Source organism: Bombina bombina, chromosome 1 (assembly GCF_027579735.1).
Source record: "Bombina bombina isolate aBomBom1 chromosome 1, aBomBom1.pri, whole genome shotgun sequence".
NCBI classification, from domain to species: domain Eukaryota; kingdom Metazoa; phylum Chordata; class Amphibia; order Anura; family Bombinatoridae; genus Bombina; species Bombina bombina.
The window spans coordinates 1,075,992,209-1,076,011,528 of record NC_069499.1 but is presented as its reverse complement, the minus strand read 5'-3'; the positions used below and the strand labels follow the sequence as shown (position 1 = coordinate 1,076,011,528).

The 19,320-nt window shown below is 39.5% G+C and overlaps 1 protein-coding gene and 1 long non-coding RNA gene across 2 annotated transcripts in view; one reads left to right on the top strand and one right to left on the bottom strand.

Annotated features, from left to right (window-relative positions):
- Window positions 1-19,320, top strand: part of RIPOR3 (RIPOR family member 3) — a 626,178-nt gene that overhangs the window by 234,399 nt on the left and 372,459 nt on the right. The window lies entirely within an intron of this gene.
- LOC128640288 (uncharacterized) overlaps window positions 1-19,320 on the bottom strand; it is a 231,108-nt gene that overhangs the window by 88,631 nt on the left and 123,157 nt on the right. The gene's annotated exons all lie outside the window — the stretch shown is intronic.

Genomic DNA, 19,320 nt, shown 5'->3' with positions numbered 1-19,320 from the left:
GAGAAGAAGACACAAAGGGTATAGAGGTGCCTGAGGTTTCGAAAATTTCAAAAAGCCGTCTTAAAATAAGGACGGGACGGGTCATGGACTCTTCATGCCAGGAAAGAAAATAATGTACCAGGTAAACATAAATTATATTTTCTTTCCAATGGCATGGAGAGTCCACAAATCCATTCAATTACTATTGGGAACCAATATCAAAGCTAGAGTCCACAGAATGGAAGGGAAGGATACACAAGACAGGTGAGCCTAAACAGGAGGCACCACCACTTGAAGAACTTTCCTCCCAAAAGAGGCCTCAGCTGAGGCAAAAACATAAAATTTGGAAAATTTGGAAAAAGTATGTAATGATGACCAAGTGGCCGCCTTGCAAATTTGTTCCATAGAAGCATCATTTTTAAAGGCCCAAGAAGAAGCAACAGCCCTAGTGGAGTGAGCCATAATTTTCTCTGAAGGCTTCTGTCCAGCTGTCTCATAAGCCAATCGAATAACACTTCTCAACCATAAGGAGAGAGTAGAAGAAGTGGTCTTCTGATCTCTCCGATTACCAGAAAAGACAACAAAAAGAGCAGAAGATTGACGAAAATCTTTCTTAACCTTCAAAAAGAACTTCAAAGCACGCACAACATCCAGATTGTGCAACAACCGCTCCTTCTTAGAGGAAGGATTAGGACAAAATGAAGGAACAACAATTTCTTGGGTAATATTCTGTTCCGAAACCACCTTAGGTAGGAATTCTAATTTAGTATGGAGGACCGCCATATCTGCATTAAGAATGAGATAAGCCGCAAATCTCTGAAACTCTGCGGGCAGAAGAAATAGCCAGCAGAAACAAAACCTTCCAGGACAATAACTTAATATCAACAGAATGCATAGGCTCAAATGGGGCCTACTGCAGAACTTTGAGAACCAGATTAAGAAGACTCCAAGGAGGAGCAATTAACCTAAACACAGGGCTGATTCTAACCAAAATAAAAAGAGAGAAGCGCGCAACCTTGGATAGAACAATGGCATAACAACATGTTCTATGGATAGTTACCACCCAAGAAGCAGCCTCTTTTTGCTCAATTACGGGGCTGGGCTGTACTGTTAAATTGGGATCAGACTGATATGCTACAGGAAAGTTCTTCTCTGTGAAAAGCACATGTTGAGCAAAAAGAGGCTGCTTCTTGGGTGGTAACTATCCATAGAACAAGCTATTATGCTATTGTTCGTTCCCAGGAGTGCTTCTCTCTTTTTATTTATGATGCTTCTAACCAGAGCCTGGACAAAATATTGAACATCTGGCAAAATTGCAAGACACTTCTGCAGAAGAATTGACAGAGCCAAGATCTGACCCTTTAGGGTACTAACTGGTAAGCCCTTCTCCAGGCCGACCCGAAGAAAGGACAGAAAATTCTCACCTGACTCCAAGAAAAAACCCTAGAACCGCACCATTGAAGGTATTTACGCCATACCTTAACCTTCACAGAAAAACCTAATCTGAACAAGACTAAGCATTCAATCTTCAAGCAGTCAGCTTCAGAGAGACTAAGTTCAGATGGAGGATGGGACCCTGAAGAAAAGATCCTTCCTCAGAAATGATAACATCTTCACTAAATCCGCAAAGCAAATTCTGCGAGGCCATGCAGGAGTTATTAGAATCACCAAAGCCTGCTCCTTTTTGATACAAGCTATCACCTGAGGAAGGAGGGCAACCGGAGGGAACAGATGAATTAGGCCGAAATCCCATGGCACTGCCAGGGTTGTCTATCAGAGCTGCTTGAGGATCTCTTGATCTTGCTCCGTATTTTGGAAGCTTGGAGTTCAGACAAGATGCCATCAGATCCAGCTCCGGAACTTCCCATTTCAGGGTTAACACTCCGGATGGAGAGGCCATTCCCCTGGATAAAATGTCTGCCTGCTTAGATAATCCACTTACCAGTTTTCCACCCCAGGGATATGAATTGCAGAGAGATGACAATTGTGAACTCTGCCCACTGAAGAATGCGAGTCACCTCCTTCATAGCTCCTCCTTGGTAGTTGATATATGCCCCCAAAGTGATGTTGTCTGATTGAAATCTAATAAACCAGATTAAACTTAGTGGAGGCCAGTGAATTGCTTTCAATTATAGGATATTTATAGGGAGGGCAGACTCCTCCTGAGTCCAAATTCTCTGAGCTCCTAGGGACCCCCAACCTGCTCCCCAGCCTAACAGGCTGGCATCTGTGGTCTCAATCTCTCAAGAAGTTCTCAGGAAACAAGTGCTCTGAGACAAGTGGTCTTGGGAGATCCACCAAGACAGAGAAACCCTTGTCTGATACTCTAAAACTATCCTCTTAGAGAGATCCGAGTGGTCTCCGTTCCATTAACTGAGCATACATAACTGTAGAGGTCTCAGATGGGAGTGAGCAAACGGAATAATGTCCATGGATACCACCATGAGACCAATTACTTCCATGCACATTGCCACTGTTGGACTGAAGAGAACAACAGGCTTTCAGAAGCTTGAATTTTCTGACCTCCATCAAACAAATATTCATAGATACTGATAGATACTATGATTGTCCCCAGAAAACATACCCTGGTACTTGGCACCAAGGAATTTTTCCCTAGATTCACCTTCCACCCGTGAGGGCAAAGAATAGCTAACAGAGAATCTCTATGGGATCTTGCTCACTGAAAAGATGGTACCTGAACCAAGATATTGTCCTGGTAAGGAGCCACTGCAATCCCTAGAGATCTAGGGAGCAGTGGTGAGGCCGAAAGGAAGGGCTACAAATTGGAAATGTTAATCCAAAAAAGTGAACCTTAGGATCTTGAAATGTTCCCTGTGGATAGGCACATGAAGATACGCATCCTTCAGGTCTATGGTGGTCATAAATTGACCCTCCTGAACTAGAGGGAGAATAGAACGAATAGTCTCCATTTTGAAGGACGGAACCTTGAGAAACTTGTTGAGAGACTTGAGGTCTAGAATGGGTTGAAAAGTTCCCTCTTTTTTGGGAACTACAAAAAAGATTTTAATAAAGTCCCTGACCCTGTTCTGCTATAGAGACTGGGATAATTACTCCCAGAGAAGACAGATCCCTTACTTACTTTAAGAAGGCCTCTCTCTTTACCTGGTTTTCAGATAATCTTGATAATAGAAATCTCTCCCTGGGGGGACAAGATTTGAATCTTATCCTGTATCCTTTGGAGACCACATCCACTGCCCAAGGATCTGGAACATCGTAAATCCAAGCCTGCTGAAAGAAGGAGAGACTTCCCCCTACCTGATCCAGCACTGGATTGGGGTAGCGGCCCCTTCATGCTAACTTAACATCAGCGGAAGGCTTAAGACAAGGAAGATTTCTGTCCCTTGAAGTTACAAAAGGAACAAAAATTAGAAGTCTGATGACCCTTGGGTCTATTCTTCTTATCCTTTGGTAAAAAAACTAATTTCATACCAGTAACCATGGAAATGATCTCTGCCTGACCAGGACCAAATAAAGTCTTACCCTTAAAAGGTAGAGACAGAAACTTGAATTCGGAAGTCAGATCCGCAGACCAAAACTTTAACCAAAGGGCTCTGCAGGCTAGTATTGCAAAACTAGAAATCTTGACTCCCAGCCTGACAACTTGCATATTGACATTACAGATAAAAGTATTAGCTAGCCTTAGAGCCTTGATCCTATCATGGATCTCCTCTATCGTAGTCTCCTCTGAAATTAAAACAGTCAATGAGGGGTGTGTGTCCGTGCAGCGATCAGGAATGGTTGCATTTTCTTAGCACTCCAGCCGAAGTTCCGAAAAAACACAGATAACGGAATAATTTTACAGCATATACACCACAGTAACAATATATATCTCTGTGCTATAGAGAGGCACACTGTATGTCAGGATATCAGCTGTGCTTTTGACGCAGGAGGGCAAGATCGGGCGATTGAGGCCTGGAGCGGTGGCTCACATCAGGCAGTGCTACCCCGCTCTGTACGCCAAGGTTCCTTGTCCTAATTTGGATGTTAAAAAATTAAAACACAATCCCTGCACTACTTATATGGACGGAATAACAGTGGATCGCTACCCAAACAAGAGAAAACTTAACCGGCGGGGAACGTCACAGACCTACTAAGATGGCCACTGATAGAGAAGCAGGTCTTCTGAATAGCTTGGATTACTGCATGGCAAGACTCGAGGGTGTTTTTCAGAGCTTGATTGATACAGCTCCCTGGGATCGCCTGATAGCGATTTACGATAAGCACAGTGATCGTAATACCTACATTGGTTATTCAGAAGCTGAACCCATGCAGGATGATGATAAAATCAGATATATTCCGATAAAGCCTTTTCACCTGCAAAAGCAATCACCACCTTGCAAGCGGACATATTACACGGCGACTTCTGAGAAGGGGCACTGTGCTACCTACACCAACTATATCAATCTGGTTGCCAGAAATCTACCCGATGCTGTATTAGATCCGCATACAACTGTAGCCGAGCTGAAGACACCAGTCAACAGATCTTGTGAGAAAATACTTTCAGATAGGAAATCGCTAGGTTCCGTGCCGCAGCGGGAGTCCAGGGGGTGCTCCCGGGTAGTCTGGACCTCCAAGATAGATTGCATCCCACCTGCTCCCATTAAATCAGACGGTTTCTATTTGGATTATCCTGAGAAGCCAGTCAACACATCAGACTCTGCTGAAAATATTACTGAGATTCTGTTAATAACAGACGGCACCGTGAAGGCCCCAATATTGACCATATGGTATTATAATGGTGTCCACAATGGATTAAACCTGGATGTGGGGACAATGCGCTCTTTAAAGACTAACTCTAGGTGTTGAAGTTACCTGCCAGTGCTCCTTTAACATATACAGTCCACTGAGGCCTTAAGTTGAAAATTAGACTTATAGCCCGTTGTTTGGTTCTATATTTGGTTAAGTTTATTTGCATTTTTAACATGTTTTTTTTTCAGCCATTGATATCATATTCATAGGCCCTTGTACAGTTTATGCTTGTGTGTTAGTGACATGCTATATTACTCTCTTTTGAAAGGCAGCTGAATTTAATTAATATTGATCAGACGGATACCTTCCATGCTATTCCACTAGTTGAGCCCATGCTCTGCGGCTGGCGGCCAATGTCGTAGACTGGGCAGAAAGTTCTATCCTACCAGGTTTCATCCATAACAAAATATATATGCAGAAAGTGTTATAAACAAATTTAATTTCTTGAGGAGTGCAGAGTTTTATGTGAAATGAGTATAATACTTTTATAGCAATATGGAGAGCCTTTTGTATCTTTATAAGTTCATATACTTAATGCTATCTTATAATGGAACTTCGGGGAGTTCCTAGTCACATGGACCTTATTGTTCATGACTTACTTACTACCCAAAATAGGACCATGTGGATAAAACTAAATCACCAGCCTTATGGTAGCATGCTAGCTTGATATTCAAGAATTGTGTCTAGCACTCCCAGATATTTTCATAGAGTAACTATATATCTATATCCAATTGCTAACATATCTTAACTAAATACAGTACATCGGCTTATTAGATCTGTCAGTTGTTGTTGATGTTGTTGTTCTACTGTTGCTCTATATTTAATTTGAATTACATGGTCTTGGGATACCCTTTACTCGAATAACCAAATTAGGCATTTGCATCAAATAGTTGTTATATAGAATAACTAACTTAGCACTAGAATTTAATAGGATGCAATTTTGTTGTTTTTCTTTTTTGTTTTGTTTCTGCTAAAGCTTTTCCTTATTTTTCAATAATTAAATGTATAAACCCCCGGACTTAACTAAGAATATACTACTAGGTCCAAGAGTGATCTATTACATTGTTTAAAGGGGAAAAGAAAAAGAGGACTGTAATCAATTGCAAACATATTTGACCTAGTATGATATGTATATTTGAAGATTCGTTTATCTAAGCTATTGTATAATGTATATCTTTAAAATTAAAAAAACAGTCAATGGCCTCTAGTTATCAATGTCTGTCGGACCTGATCCTACAGAGCGGACCAGATCCGACAGACATCGCTGAATAAGGGGCCATCAAGCTCCATACGGAGCCTGATACATATGCCCCAATGAGTCACACCAATAAGAAGCTGCACCAGCAACTGCCACAATACTAGCAACTGGTTGCCACTTCAAATCCTGAAACATCTTTCTTAAATAACCCTCCAGTTTCTTATCCATAGGGTTTCTAAAAGAGGAACTATCCTCAAGAGCAATAGTAGTTCTCTTAGCAACGGTAGATATAGCACCCTCTACTCTAGGAACAGTGCGCCACAGATCTCGCACTGAATCAGCCACAGGAAACATCCTTTTAAACACAGGAGACAGGTTAAAAGTAACACCCAGTTTCTCCCATTCCTGAGATATAACTTCAGACATGTGATCTGGAACAGGAACCCCCCCCCCCCCCCACAGATTTAGGTTTTAAATCAAAAACTCTATTCAGTTTATTAGCCTTATTAGGAGCCTCTGTAATTGTTTCAGAGTCATCCAAAGTAGCTTAAACCTCCTTTAAAAGTAAACAGAGATGCTCCAGTTTAAATCTAAAATGAACCTCCTCAGAATCTACTGTACTAGGAACCGCAGATTCCAAATCAGAGATCTCGCCCTCAGAAGCTGCAGAGGAATGATCCTCGCTAGATAACTAAGAAAGACTAACCAAATCAGTTTTGGCAGGAAACATAACCCATAGAAATGTTCTTAGATTTCCTCTTCCTTTTACCAGAACTAGGTAAAGCACTTAGGGCAGCAGAAACTGCAGAAGTCAACTGGGCAGCAAAATCCTTAGGCAAACAAACACTCCCAGAGACTGACTGAGAGAAACCGCAGGGCACTGCATGTGAATCTGTCAAAGGCTGGGATATGTTAGAAGTAGGCTGAGACAACCCCTGAACAGCATTATCCAGAGAAAAAAAAGGCTCCAATAAGGAATCCTTAATTCTAGCTGCACTTAGCAGAATACTAGACGATTACTACATTTCCCTCATAATGACACTGACAGAGGCCTTTGGTCCGTCTCTTCATACCGCTCCTGAGCTAAGTCACATGGCAGACCACATCAAAGCAACACATGGGATTAGCGGAGCTGCAGATCCCCAACCCCTGCTGCAACATCATTATCTGAAACCGGGTGCTGTGGGACTGTCTAAAGGGAAAGTGGATTCCTTTGATGGTGATTCAACTGTGAAACAAGCTGTTAAACAAGAGCCGTATACTTGGGATCCTATCAATAGCAAGCCCAATCTTACGTTTAAACAGACCAAGGTGGTGACGACTATCCTAAACATGGACACCCAGCTTGCAAATTACTCCCTAAGGATTGTAGACTCTGATCTGCCAACTCGATCTTATGCAACCTGTCCTGATGACAACAATGTTTCCTCTGTGCCTAACGGCTTAAAGACGTTACTTATACCGCAGACAGAAAAGGAATTCATACCTACAATCATTATCAGAAAGGAAAGGATCTGTGTGAAGTGCAACTTTCTGTGCCCTTCATAAATCAGCTCATAAAAGCCCTAAATTGGATATCGCACAAAGTCAAAATAGATATGGAGTGGGGTGACTTTATGATAAGATGACATTTGCCAGTTTTATGGCTATATATCCTTGTCCTACTTTTTGTTTGTTTCCTGTTGATGCAATGCTTTGGCGGCTATGCGTGAATTCTAGCTGGTCATTGTTAATGCTTGTATAACTAAAACTTAAATCAGCGTCAGTAAGGTTGAGAATGAGTTTAGGGTTTATATTATAGGTAAGTATTTAGTTTTAAATTGGAATTATTTAGGTATTAATAGTAATTTTTATTTAGATTTATTTTAATTATGTTAAAGTTAGTGGGTGTTAGGGTTAGGGTTATGTTAGGTTTAGGGTTAGACTTAGGGTTAGGTTTAGGGGTTAATAACTTTAGTGGCGGCGACGTTGAGGGCAGGAGATTAGGGGTTAATAAGTGTAGGTAGGTGGCGGCGATGTCGGGGGCGGCAGATTAGGGGTTAATAACTGTAATGTAGGTGGCGGCGACATTGGGGGGTGGCAGATTAGGGGTTAATAAGTGTAGGTAGGTGGCGGAGATGTCGGGGGCGGCAGATTAGGGGTCAATAACTGTAATGTAGGTGTCGGCGATGTCGGGGGCAGCAGATTAGAGGTGTTTAGACTCGGGGTTTATGTTAGGGTGTTAGGTGTATACATAAATTTTCTTTCCCCATAGGAATCAATGGGGCTGCATTACGGAGCTTTACACTCCTTTATTGCAGGTGTTAGACTTTTTTTTAGCCGGCTCTCCCCATTGATGTCTATGGGGAAATCGAGCACGTAAAACCAGCTCACCGCAGCGCTGGTATTTTAGTGTGGTATGGAGCTCAATTTTGCTCAGACATATTGCCTGCTAACGCCGGGTTTTTGAAAACCTGTAATAGCAGCGCTATAGGGAGGTGAGCGGTGGAAATAACTTGCAGGTTAGCACCGAGCCGCTCATAACGCAAAACTCGTAATCTAGCCGTTAGAAAAATAAATACAAAATGGGAGGTTACCATAATGAGACCCAAGAGTGGTCTCCTTATTCCATTATACCTTTCCTTACATTTATTCATGTCTCCTTAATTAAGGTCCAAGAGCGACCTTCTAGGTTTGTTATGGAAGGTTCCTTGTGAACAGGCACCATGTTTTAATTCACCATTTACAACTATTAACTATTCCTTTGTTGAGCTATGCAAAAAGTATACCATATTATGATAGAACTAATTTGGAATGTATATTCTTCTTTTTGTGCTATATGGCAATTTACTTTTTATGTTTACACTGTTTGTATGCCTGACTTAAGTACCTCAATAAAAAAACAAAACCTTATTAAGGCAAGGGAAACAAAATTGCACAAGAGGTATAACCTGGGCATCTGCACAAGACATTTATCTATTTACAGAGAAAGCTTGGGCTTCCATAGTAAATAAAAAAAGCCCTTTATTTCCCCTAAACTCTATTTTTTATATAAATAATTAGAATATAACAACTTTAGGCATAGATTACAAATAATTTATTAAAACCGGCACCTCTACACCCCAGCCATGCCATGGAGAGACTCATCTAACCGGTAACCAGGAATCCAATCCACACCAGACGATAAAAACAATACTATTCAAACTGCAGATCCTGGAAAGCTGCAAACATCAGAGAGAAGCAACAGGCAGAAAAAAATATCAAATGCCAGAAAATCCACTCTGCCTCCTTGAAAATCCGGCTTCCAAAGAGCCGTCTTGAAACAAATCGTTCAGCACTCTGAGCAGTCACATGATCCAATTTCAAAAGTGAGATGCGGTAAAAAGAACCGCCAAAAACCTCCTTAAAGAGATATTACCCAAATACAATAAAAGGTAAATTTATGCAAATAAATCCCCATAGCCAAAATAAAAAAAAGCCTTCACATGACAGAACAGTGCCCTGAACTGCTGCCCAATAAATCCCCAATCTTTTAAAGGTACATTCAGTCCCAAAAGGATCCACCTTGTTCTCTAAGTATCTTTTTTTTTAAAAAAAAAACAACAAGGAACTCCTTAGTGCTGCATCCTTCTCACCAAGAAGGTAAAAGCACTTATCTGTGGATCCACTGTAGGACAGGTATAGCAAACAGGTGTGACAGAATTCTTACTCACATAGCCCTATAGATAAAGAAAAAAAACAGAGTAACCAATCCTGGTTTTCTATACAGGGGTAGCAAAAATATTGGAAGGTAAAAAAAGACCACCTCGCCGTCTTCCAACTGCTAAAAGCCACCATTACTCTTACTAAAGAAAATTACATGGACACAGCATAAAACTAATCCTTGCTTGCAGGGAAAGGTACCCATTAAAGTATTAACAACTTGATTTATTTAGACACCTTCTTCGCACATCACCTACGATGTTACACAGGCAAAGAATGACTGGGGATTGTGGGAAGTGAGAGGATACTTGAAGCTTTGCTGGGGTGTTCTTTGCCTCCACCTGGTGGCCAGGAGTTTAATTCCAACTAGTAATTGAATGTATTTGTGGACTCTCCATGCCATTGGAAAGACATCTGAATTTCAGTAAGATGACTGTAATAAAGGAGATGTTAAAGGTTTTTATCAGCACTCCATTTTTTTGTAACACAAACATTACAATTCTGTATTAGTTTACAACTGTTCATTTTATGAGGTACCATGATATTTATGTTTAGTACCATTAGCTAGTCTAATAAAATATTATGAGCCAGATTACGAGTGTTGCACAAGCGGTATTGTGTTTTTGAGTTAGTTTGCTTGCATGTTAAATTGCGCTCGTATTACAAGTTGAAAGTAAACAGGATCGTTTGAGCGCAATTGAAGTTAACACTTGTTGGGTTAATGCATCCTCAGAGCTGTGGTTAACTGTTTCACGAAAAACAAAAAAGTGTTGCAAAAAAATACATTACAAAGTACTGTTACACTCATAATAACAGCATCTAATAAAAATAGAAAGGAAAAAATACATACATATACTATACATCTCTAAAGATATGTATGTATATGTGTGTGTGTGTGTGTGTACAGCTGTATTTATGTATTTATATGTGTATATATATATATATATATATATATATATATATATATATATATATATATATATATATATATATATATTTATTTATTTATTTACAGATATATAAATACATATATATAGATATATAGACAAATATAAGTGAATTGGAACCCTTAGCAGTTAAGTAGATTAAAACATTAAAAAAACATATTTATGCAATATTCATACTTAATAAAGTGTTATACTGTGTATTTGGTGTAAATATTTCACATTCCAATGTTCTGCACATAGCAGAATATGTTCTAAGTATTTCTAAATGTGTATATATACAGTATCTCACAAAAGTGAGTACACCCCTCACATTTTTGTAAATATTTTATTACATCTTTTCATGTGAAAACACTGAAGAAATGACACTTTGCTACAATGTAAAGTAGTGAGTGTACAGCCTGTATAATAGTGTAAATTTGATGTCCCCTCAAACTAACTCAACACACAGCCATTAATGTCTAAACCATTGGCAACAAAAGTGAGTACACCCCTAAGTGGAAATGTCAAAATTGCGCCCAATTAGCCATTTTCCCTCCCCGGTGTCATGTGACTCGTTAGTGGTCTCAGGTGTGAATGGAGAGCCGGTGTGTTAAATTTGGTGTTATTGCTCTCACACTCTCTCATACTGGTCACTGGAAGTTCAACATGGCACCTCATGGCAAAGAACTCTCTGAGTATCTGAAAAAAAAATTGTTGCTCTACATAAAGATGGCCTAGGCTATAAGAAGATTGCCAAGACCCTGAAACTGAGCTGCAGCACGATGGGCAAGACCATACAGCGGTTTTACAGGACAGATTCCACTCAGAACAGGCCTCGCCATGGTCGACAAAAGAAGTTGAGTGCAGATGCTCAGCGTCATAGCCAGAGGTTGTCTTTGGCAAATAGATGTATGAGTGCTGCCAGCATGAAGGGGTGGGGGATCAGTCTGTCAGTGCCCAGACCATACGCCGCACACTGCATCAAATTGGTCTACATGGCTGTCGTCTCAGAAGGAAGCCTCTTCTAAAGATGATGCACAAGAAAGCCAGCAAACAGTTTGCTGAAGACAAGCAGACTAAGGGCATGGATTACTGCAACCATACCTTGTGGTCTGATGAGACCAAGATAAACTTATTTGGTTCAGATGGTGTCAAGCATGTGTGGTGGCAACCAGGTGAGGAGTACAAAGACAAGTGTGTCTTGCCTACATTCAAGCATGGTGGTAGGAGTGTCATGGTCTGGGCCTGTATGAGTGCTGCCGGCACTGGGGACCTACAGTTCATAGAGGGAACCATGAATGCCAACATGTACTGTGACATACTGAAGCAGAGCATAATCCCCTCCCTTCGGAGACTGGGCCACAGGGCAGTATTCCAGCTTGATAACGACCCCAAACACACCTCCAAGACAACCACTGCCTTGCTAAAGAAGCTAAGCGTAAAGGTGATGGACTGGCCAAGCATGTCTCCAGACCAAATCCCTATTAAGCATCTGTGGGCATCCTCAAATGGAAGGTGGGGGAGTGCAAGGTCTGTGATGTCGTCATGGAGGAGTGGAAGAGGACTCCAGTGGCAACCTGTGAAGCTCTAGTGAACTTCATGCCCAAGAGGGTTAAGGCAGTGCTGGAAAATAATGGTGGCCACACAAAATATTGACACTTTGGGCCCAATTTGGACATTTCCACTTAGGGATGTACTCACTTTTGTTGCCAACAGTTTAGACATTAATGGCTGTGTGTTTAATTATTTTGAGGGAACAGCAAATGTACACAGTGTCATTTCTTCAGTGTTGTCACATGAAAAGATATAATAAAATATTTACATAAATATGAGAGGTGTACTCACTTTTGTAAGATACTGTATCTATATATATATATATATATATATATACTTATCAATATGAGATTGCACTCTTTGATTTGCTTTTTGAGCTTCCATCAGGTATTGATATATTCACAAATGACTCCGCTCTTCATTTTTAAACTTTTTATTTTAACATGATCCAATGTTTCAGCCTCCATCTAGGCCTTTGTCAAGGTTTAAAAATAAAGAGCTGAATCATATGTGAATATATACTGTATATATATATATATATATATATATAGGATTAGGCAGAAGTATCGCCCCCTTTTCATGAGATGGTAGAAGTAACGCCCTTTTTTTTCAAATGCTGTAAGAGTGTGGTTGTGTTATGTTACATAACTATATGCTTATTTATACTCTGTAAGATTCTAAGTCTGTAATAAAAATGTTTTTATATAGATTACAAGATCATGAAAAAGGGTCCCTCTAGCTGTGAAAAACTGTCAAATGAATTCAGATGAGAGGCGGCCTTCAAGTGCTTAGAAATTAGCATATGAGCCTACCTAGGTTTAGCTTTCAACTAAGAATAAGACGAGAACAAAGCAAATTTGATGATAAAAGTAAAGTAGAAAGTTGTTTGAAATGACATGCCCTATCTGATTCATGAAAGTTTAATTTGGACTTTACTATCCCTTTAATTTGTTTAGAATGATTAATTTTACCTGCTGGAGTATATTAAATCCTTTACTATATTTCGGCATTTGAAATAGCAGATTTTCCCTGTGGTATCCCTACCTATTCTGAAGTTGCTATACTTAGGTATAGGCTAAAGAAAATCTGTGTAAACATAGCCAGAAGAAGACGAGATAAGCAATGAAATGTTAATTTTTAATTGTTCTAAGTATTGGGCTTTGTTTAAAGAGATAAATATAAAGAAGCATGTGTGTACAGAAAGTGATAAACTAAGGATATCTGATTTGCCTACAAGCTCAACCCATTTTGATGGGTTGTGGTGTCAAAGAACAAAACCAGCTATTTCAAATACAAAAATAAACCAAAAATGAGCAATTTCTCATACGTTTTATACTCTGCAGCTGGTATAATAAGTAATTGGAAACACATTAAGGTAAAGACAATTTTACAGTACACTGTCCCTTTAAGGAACATTTAGATCTATTCCAATTAGTTTATTAAAACCTTCGAATAGACAGAATACACAGTTTTCAAGTTCAGAGCCATTTCAGTCCATAAGAAAACCTATTTTGTTGTATGGTTTTCAAATGACTTTGCCCTGTAAGAACTGGTCATATACTTTGCATTGAGAGCCCTCACTAGCAGTTTTCCAATATCTATCAAAAACGTTTTTTGTGACAGTTTTTACATGATTTTTGTATTTATCTAATTTAACGGCCTTACCCTCTTGAAAAAATCATTTTGGCCTTTTGTTTCCCAGTATATATTGGCTTTTCACGTGGCTTCATTTGTGGGATGTCGACCTTGTGCATACGATGGGGTCAATTTACCAAGTGCCGGACAGACATGATTCTCTGTAGCGAATCATGTCCGCCTGACATCGCTAAATGCTGACAGCATACAGTGTCGGGATTTAACATTGCACAAGCATTTCTAGTGAAACGCTTGTGCAATGACGCTCCCTGCTAACCGCAAGGGGTATCAATCTTCCCGATCGTATCGGGATGATTGCAGTCCGCCACCTACGACCGTTGCTTCTTAATTTCCGTTTCTGATGAGCCTGAAACACAGGGCATAGGAAGCAGCATCTACCCCTATGTGTTCACTTGTACAAAAACAGTTAATCCCTGGTTTTATAAAAATGATAGAGCTGTGACCACCTTTTTAAACGATGACACATTCAAAAATAAAATATGGTCAATTAGTGTTGTTGGCTCCTTATTATATAGCCAGAGTAAGTAACCTTTTCCATGCCAAACTCATGGTCTGGTGGACCTGATCCGACAGTGCGGATCAGGTCCGCCAGACCACGCTGAATACGGAAAGCAATACGCTCTCCGTATTCAGCATTGCACCAGCAGCTCACAAGAGCCACCAGCAGGGTGTGACGTCAATCAACCGGATCGTACTCAATCGGGTTGATTTCCGGCAATGTCTGTCCGCCTGCTCAGAGCAGGCGGACAGGTTATGGAGCAGCTGTCTTTGTGACCACTGCTTCATAACTGCTGTTTTTGGCGAGTCTGAAGACTCGCCAGAAACACGGGCCGTCAAGCTCCTTTCGGAGCTTGATAGATAGGCCCCATAGAAACAGCTCCCTGTTAAACAACACGGCTGTGGGAGATAGCCCCATTAGTCAGTAAGCGATAAACACTTCAGCATCAGTTGTGTAAAAACATGCATTTCCTGTTAGTTTTTATTTGTCTTTAAGCTGTAAATGACATTTCTCCAAGACCAAAATAAAAACCTGTACTTGTATTTTAATATTCAATCTAAAATGTATTATGCCAGCAGCTGTCTGTTCCAGGCACTTTCTGAGTTTAATTATAATTTATTAATTAGCAACAAATTATATTGTAACATGAGATCAAAATAAATAGTTCCTGCTATCTAACAAGCAAACCCACTATTAAAGTATACCCTTTTCTGTTGTAAGAGATTATGATGACTTCAATTAATTGTTCTCCTCTCTGATAGTAAAATGATTAACACTTAATAAAAGAGAAACATCTTGTATTACTTAAAGGGACCTGATTTTGTGTTAATATTATTGCAGTGTTTATGCAATTCTTTATTATAAGAAACACATAAGCTAGTATGCTGTATAACATTTTGACAGTACAGTACTCTTTCTAGTGCCAGAGGTTTATAAGGCACTATGCAAATGAGTTTGGGCTGAGGTCCATTACCCATTTTGTTTGCAGCAAAAACAACTGTAGTGAGATTTGATGGAGCTAATTTTGTTGTTTATTCAAAAATTGTATTTGGGTGTCTTGTGGTTTATTTTATTCATTTCTAATTTTTTCATCCACTGTGTGTGCAGAATTCCCCACCTTTGCTGGCACCTAAGAGTAGTGCATAATTTATTATTTTCCTTTATTTAACTCCAAGCCGTTAAAGGGATTGAAACCCAAATATTTTCTTTCATGATTTGGATAGAGCATGCAATTTTAAACAACTTTCCAATTTACTTCTATTATCAAATTTGCTTCATTCTCTTCTTATCCTTTGTTGAAGGAACAGCTTTGCACTACTGGCAACCAGATGAACTCATCTAAGTTAACCAATCACAAGAGACAAATAAGTGCATACACTAATCAGCAGCTAGCTCCCACTAGTGTAGGATATGTGCGTATTCCTTTTCAACAATGGATACCAAGAAAATGAAGCACATTTGAAAATAGAAGTGAATGATGCAAGATAGATTTTGACTTTCCTATCCCTTTAAGCTGGTATTTACCTCGTGGCATGTTGCTACAATTATTGTGCACATCCACTGTAACACTGCAAACAAACTAAGCACCTAATATTTTATATAAATTTAATCCAGTACACCTCAGAATTGGGTAAGGAGAGATGGTTGGGCATTTTTCTTTAACCATATTTCTTCTCTTTTCTTTACTATAATTCCCATCATGCCACAATAGATTAAAAGTGCAATGCTGGTGGCTGCTCACATGTGCTACCTATTATTCTTGAAGTTATATGTTTGAACAATGCTCTCATCTACTTTCTCTTTATTGAGTTCTTGTTGTGTAGATCCCTTCTTTGTAGTCTATTCTAAGGGATTTTCAATTATAAAACCATTCCAGTCCAATTGAAAACCATTAGAAAACCTGGTAAATGTGTCTTTTTAAAGACGTTGATTTTAAAAACATTAGTACTTTGTATTAAGATAATTCAACAGCATTGTTCCTGCATATCTAAGCGGTTCACTTGATTAATTTTTTTAAATAGATTTTGTGGTTTCTCATTTCTCATATCAATAAACCTGATCCTTTCATTTTTGATAAAAGAGTAAAATATCAAATCACAGTTTTAAACTATGAAAGTGGTCGAGAACTAAAATTTGTGTTTATGATGGTAATTACATTTTCACATTTTAAACAAAACTGTTTACTTGTCCAGCAAAAGTGTCTTAAAGAACAACAATTTGTTGTTCAAAGAAATTATGCGTCAAACCCAAAGAACCAAATTCAAATCACAATGTGGAAATGTATTTATGCTAAGCTAACAAATGCTTTTCATGGTCTAAAAGAAAGTCTAGAATCATAATATAGAGCAAGAAGGTTGGAAGTATGTAAGGAAGTTATAAAGAATTCCTTATCAATATAGTAAGATTGACTGATTTTAAGATTTGTGCAACTGATAAGGTAACATGCAGAAGCCAGTAAACCTGTTTGGTGGACTAGGTCTACAAAACAACTTTATTTCTGTGACATGTTCTTGTGATAATTCATTGTCTTCTTTTAAATGTGCATGATCTTGATAATATGAGGAAAAGGAAAAATTGGAGGAAAGACGTAAGCTAGTCTGACTAGCCAAGGATTCTAAAGAAATGTATGACATTCCAGTACCTCAAAACTTTGCAGTTTTAGGTATATTTTTGGACTTTCCCATCTTTGTGAAATTTTCATTTAAAATATGTTAGACAAAACCATTGCCTTGGAAGAAACTTTTGGTGACTTAGGATCGAAAGACCTTGAACATGTATTCTTAAATTAATAGATAATGAAATGTATTAATTTTAAATATAATTTAATTTTGCCTGGTGTGAAATTGTAGCTTTCTTTCTAATGACACAGTGAGTCCACGGATCATAATCAATCACTTCTGGCCAGCAGGAGGAGGCAAAGAGCACCACAGCAAAGCTGTTAAGTATCACTTCCCTACCCACAAACCCCAGTCATTCTCTTTGCCTGCTTTGCAAGGAGGTGGAAAAATTTTCGATGTCTGAAAAGAAGTTCTACAATCAAGTTTTTATTATTTCAAAGCAGAGTAGGTTTGCTCTGAACTTTCTGGGGTCTAGCCTGGTCCACGTCAGTCTCTTCAGTAGGGCAGTGGTGGCTTTAAAGCAATTGGGAACATGTGGGGTACAATCCGCAACTGCGCTTTCTCAATCAATTTTGCTGCCCTAACTTGAAAACCTAAGTAAGCTTACTTAGTCTTTTCCATTTCCACAGGTTTCTGTAAGGAGTGGCATCCTTCCATACCAGATGAGCCGTCCTCCTGGGACAGCTAGATGTACAAGTAAGTGTCTTTTTGTCTTCTGGGGAAGGAGGATGGCACTGAGGGAGTTAAAAACTCTAAGATTATCCTGTAATTATTTGGGACACAAACTCCTTAGGAAGGGTGTTTTTCTGGCAGCGGGCAGGCACTATATGTTTTTATGAGAAGACTTAAGGGTTAATCTCCTGTACGGCAAGGAGTTAACCCTTTTTGAGACAAAGCGTTTATGTTACTTCAGTTTTTTACTGTAAGAAGTAGGGTGCTTTTGCTGACGACCCGGCGCCATTAATATGAGGAGAACTATCAGGGAAAAGTGCCCTTTATTAAGGGTTTGAGCTATTGCCTAGTATTCCTGTTTCTCCTTGAAAATCTAGTTCAGATCTCTGCTGGGATCTGTTTTTTATTTTTAAAATGACCAGGGAAAGTGCTTTTTATTATCAGCAGGATGAAACACGATTTTTGCATGCTTCATCTCCATGCCTTTCTTGGTACGTCTCCACCTCCTTTTTTTCGTAGTAGGAGGAGCGGCACCATTCGACCCCTATGGAGGGTAGCTAGCTCCTTACGGATTCTTAGATAAGAAGCTGGAGGTTTAACTGTTCTTTTAGAGCAATCATTTGTCATTTTAGTCTTGCTGTGCTAGCCCGCTGATGGCTGTTGTGGCCTAGTGGGTAGCAAGCCTGGCTTGAAAGCTCATGGTTTGGAACTCAAACCAAGTTCTGAATAAGGGTCTCTTCCTTCATTCTATTTTCGTTTTCTCTAAAGCTGACCGCTTGGAGATTGATCGCTTAGTTGGTCTTAGCGTGGTTTTTTAGTCTCGGTCTTTTAGAACATGTTTCAGGCTTGCATGCCAGTTACTAGAAAGATTTACCATAAGATATGGCGTAAATGTCTTATTGGTGTGAATCCAAGGGTTCTCTTGGAGTAGGGTCAGGATTCCTTGGAATTTGTCTTTTCTCCAGGAAGGCCTGGAGAAGGGGTTTTCGGTCAGTACCCTTAGGGGTCAGATCTTTGCACAAGTGTCTGGCAGACGTGCCGGATGTCCAATCCTTTTGTCAGGCCATGGTCAGAATCAGGCCTGTGTTTAAATCAGTTGCTCCTTCTTGGAGTCTTAACTTTGTTCTTAAAGTTTTACAACAGTCTCCGTTTGAGCCTATGCATTCCTTAGATATTAAGATGTTATCTTGGAAGATTTTGTTTCTTGTTGCCTTTTCTTCTGCTAGAATAGTCTCTGAACTCTCGGCGTCGCAGTATGATTTTCCTTATCTTATCTTTCAATCTGATAAGGTAGTTCTGCGTACTAAGTTAGGTTTCCTTTCTAAAAGTTGTTTTAGATAGGAATATTAATCAGGAAATCGTTGTTCCTTCTTTGTGTCTTAATCCTTCTTCTCATAAGGAGCGTTTGCTGCCAACCTAGATGTGGTGCATGCGCTGAAAATCTACTTGCAGGCAACTAAGGACTTCCACCAGTCTTCTGCTTTGTTTCTCTGCTTTCTCTGGGAAACGCTAGGGTCAGAAGCCTATGGCTACTTCTCTTTCGTTCTGGTTGAAGAGAATTATTCGTCTGGCCTATGAAACTGCTGGACATCAGCCTCCTGAGAGAATCACGGCTCATTTCACGAGGGCTGTTTCTTCTTCCTGGGCTTTCAAACATGAAACTCTGTTGAACAAATTGTCAAGGCTGCAATTTGGTCCTCTGCATACTTTTTCTTAATTTTATGAAATTGATTCTTTTGCTTCTGCTGAGGCTTCTTTTGGGAGAAA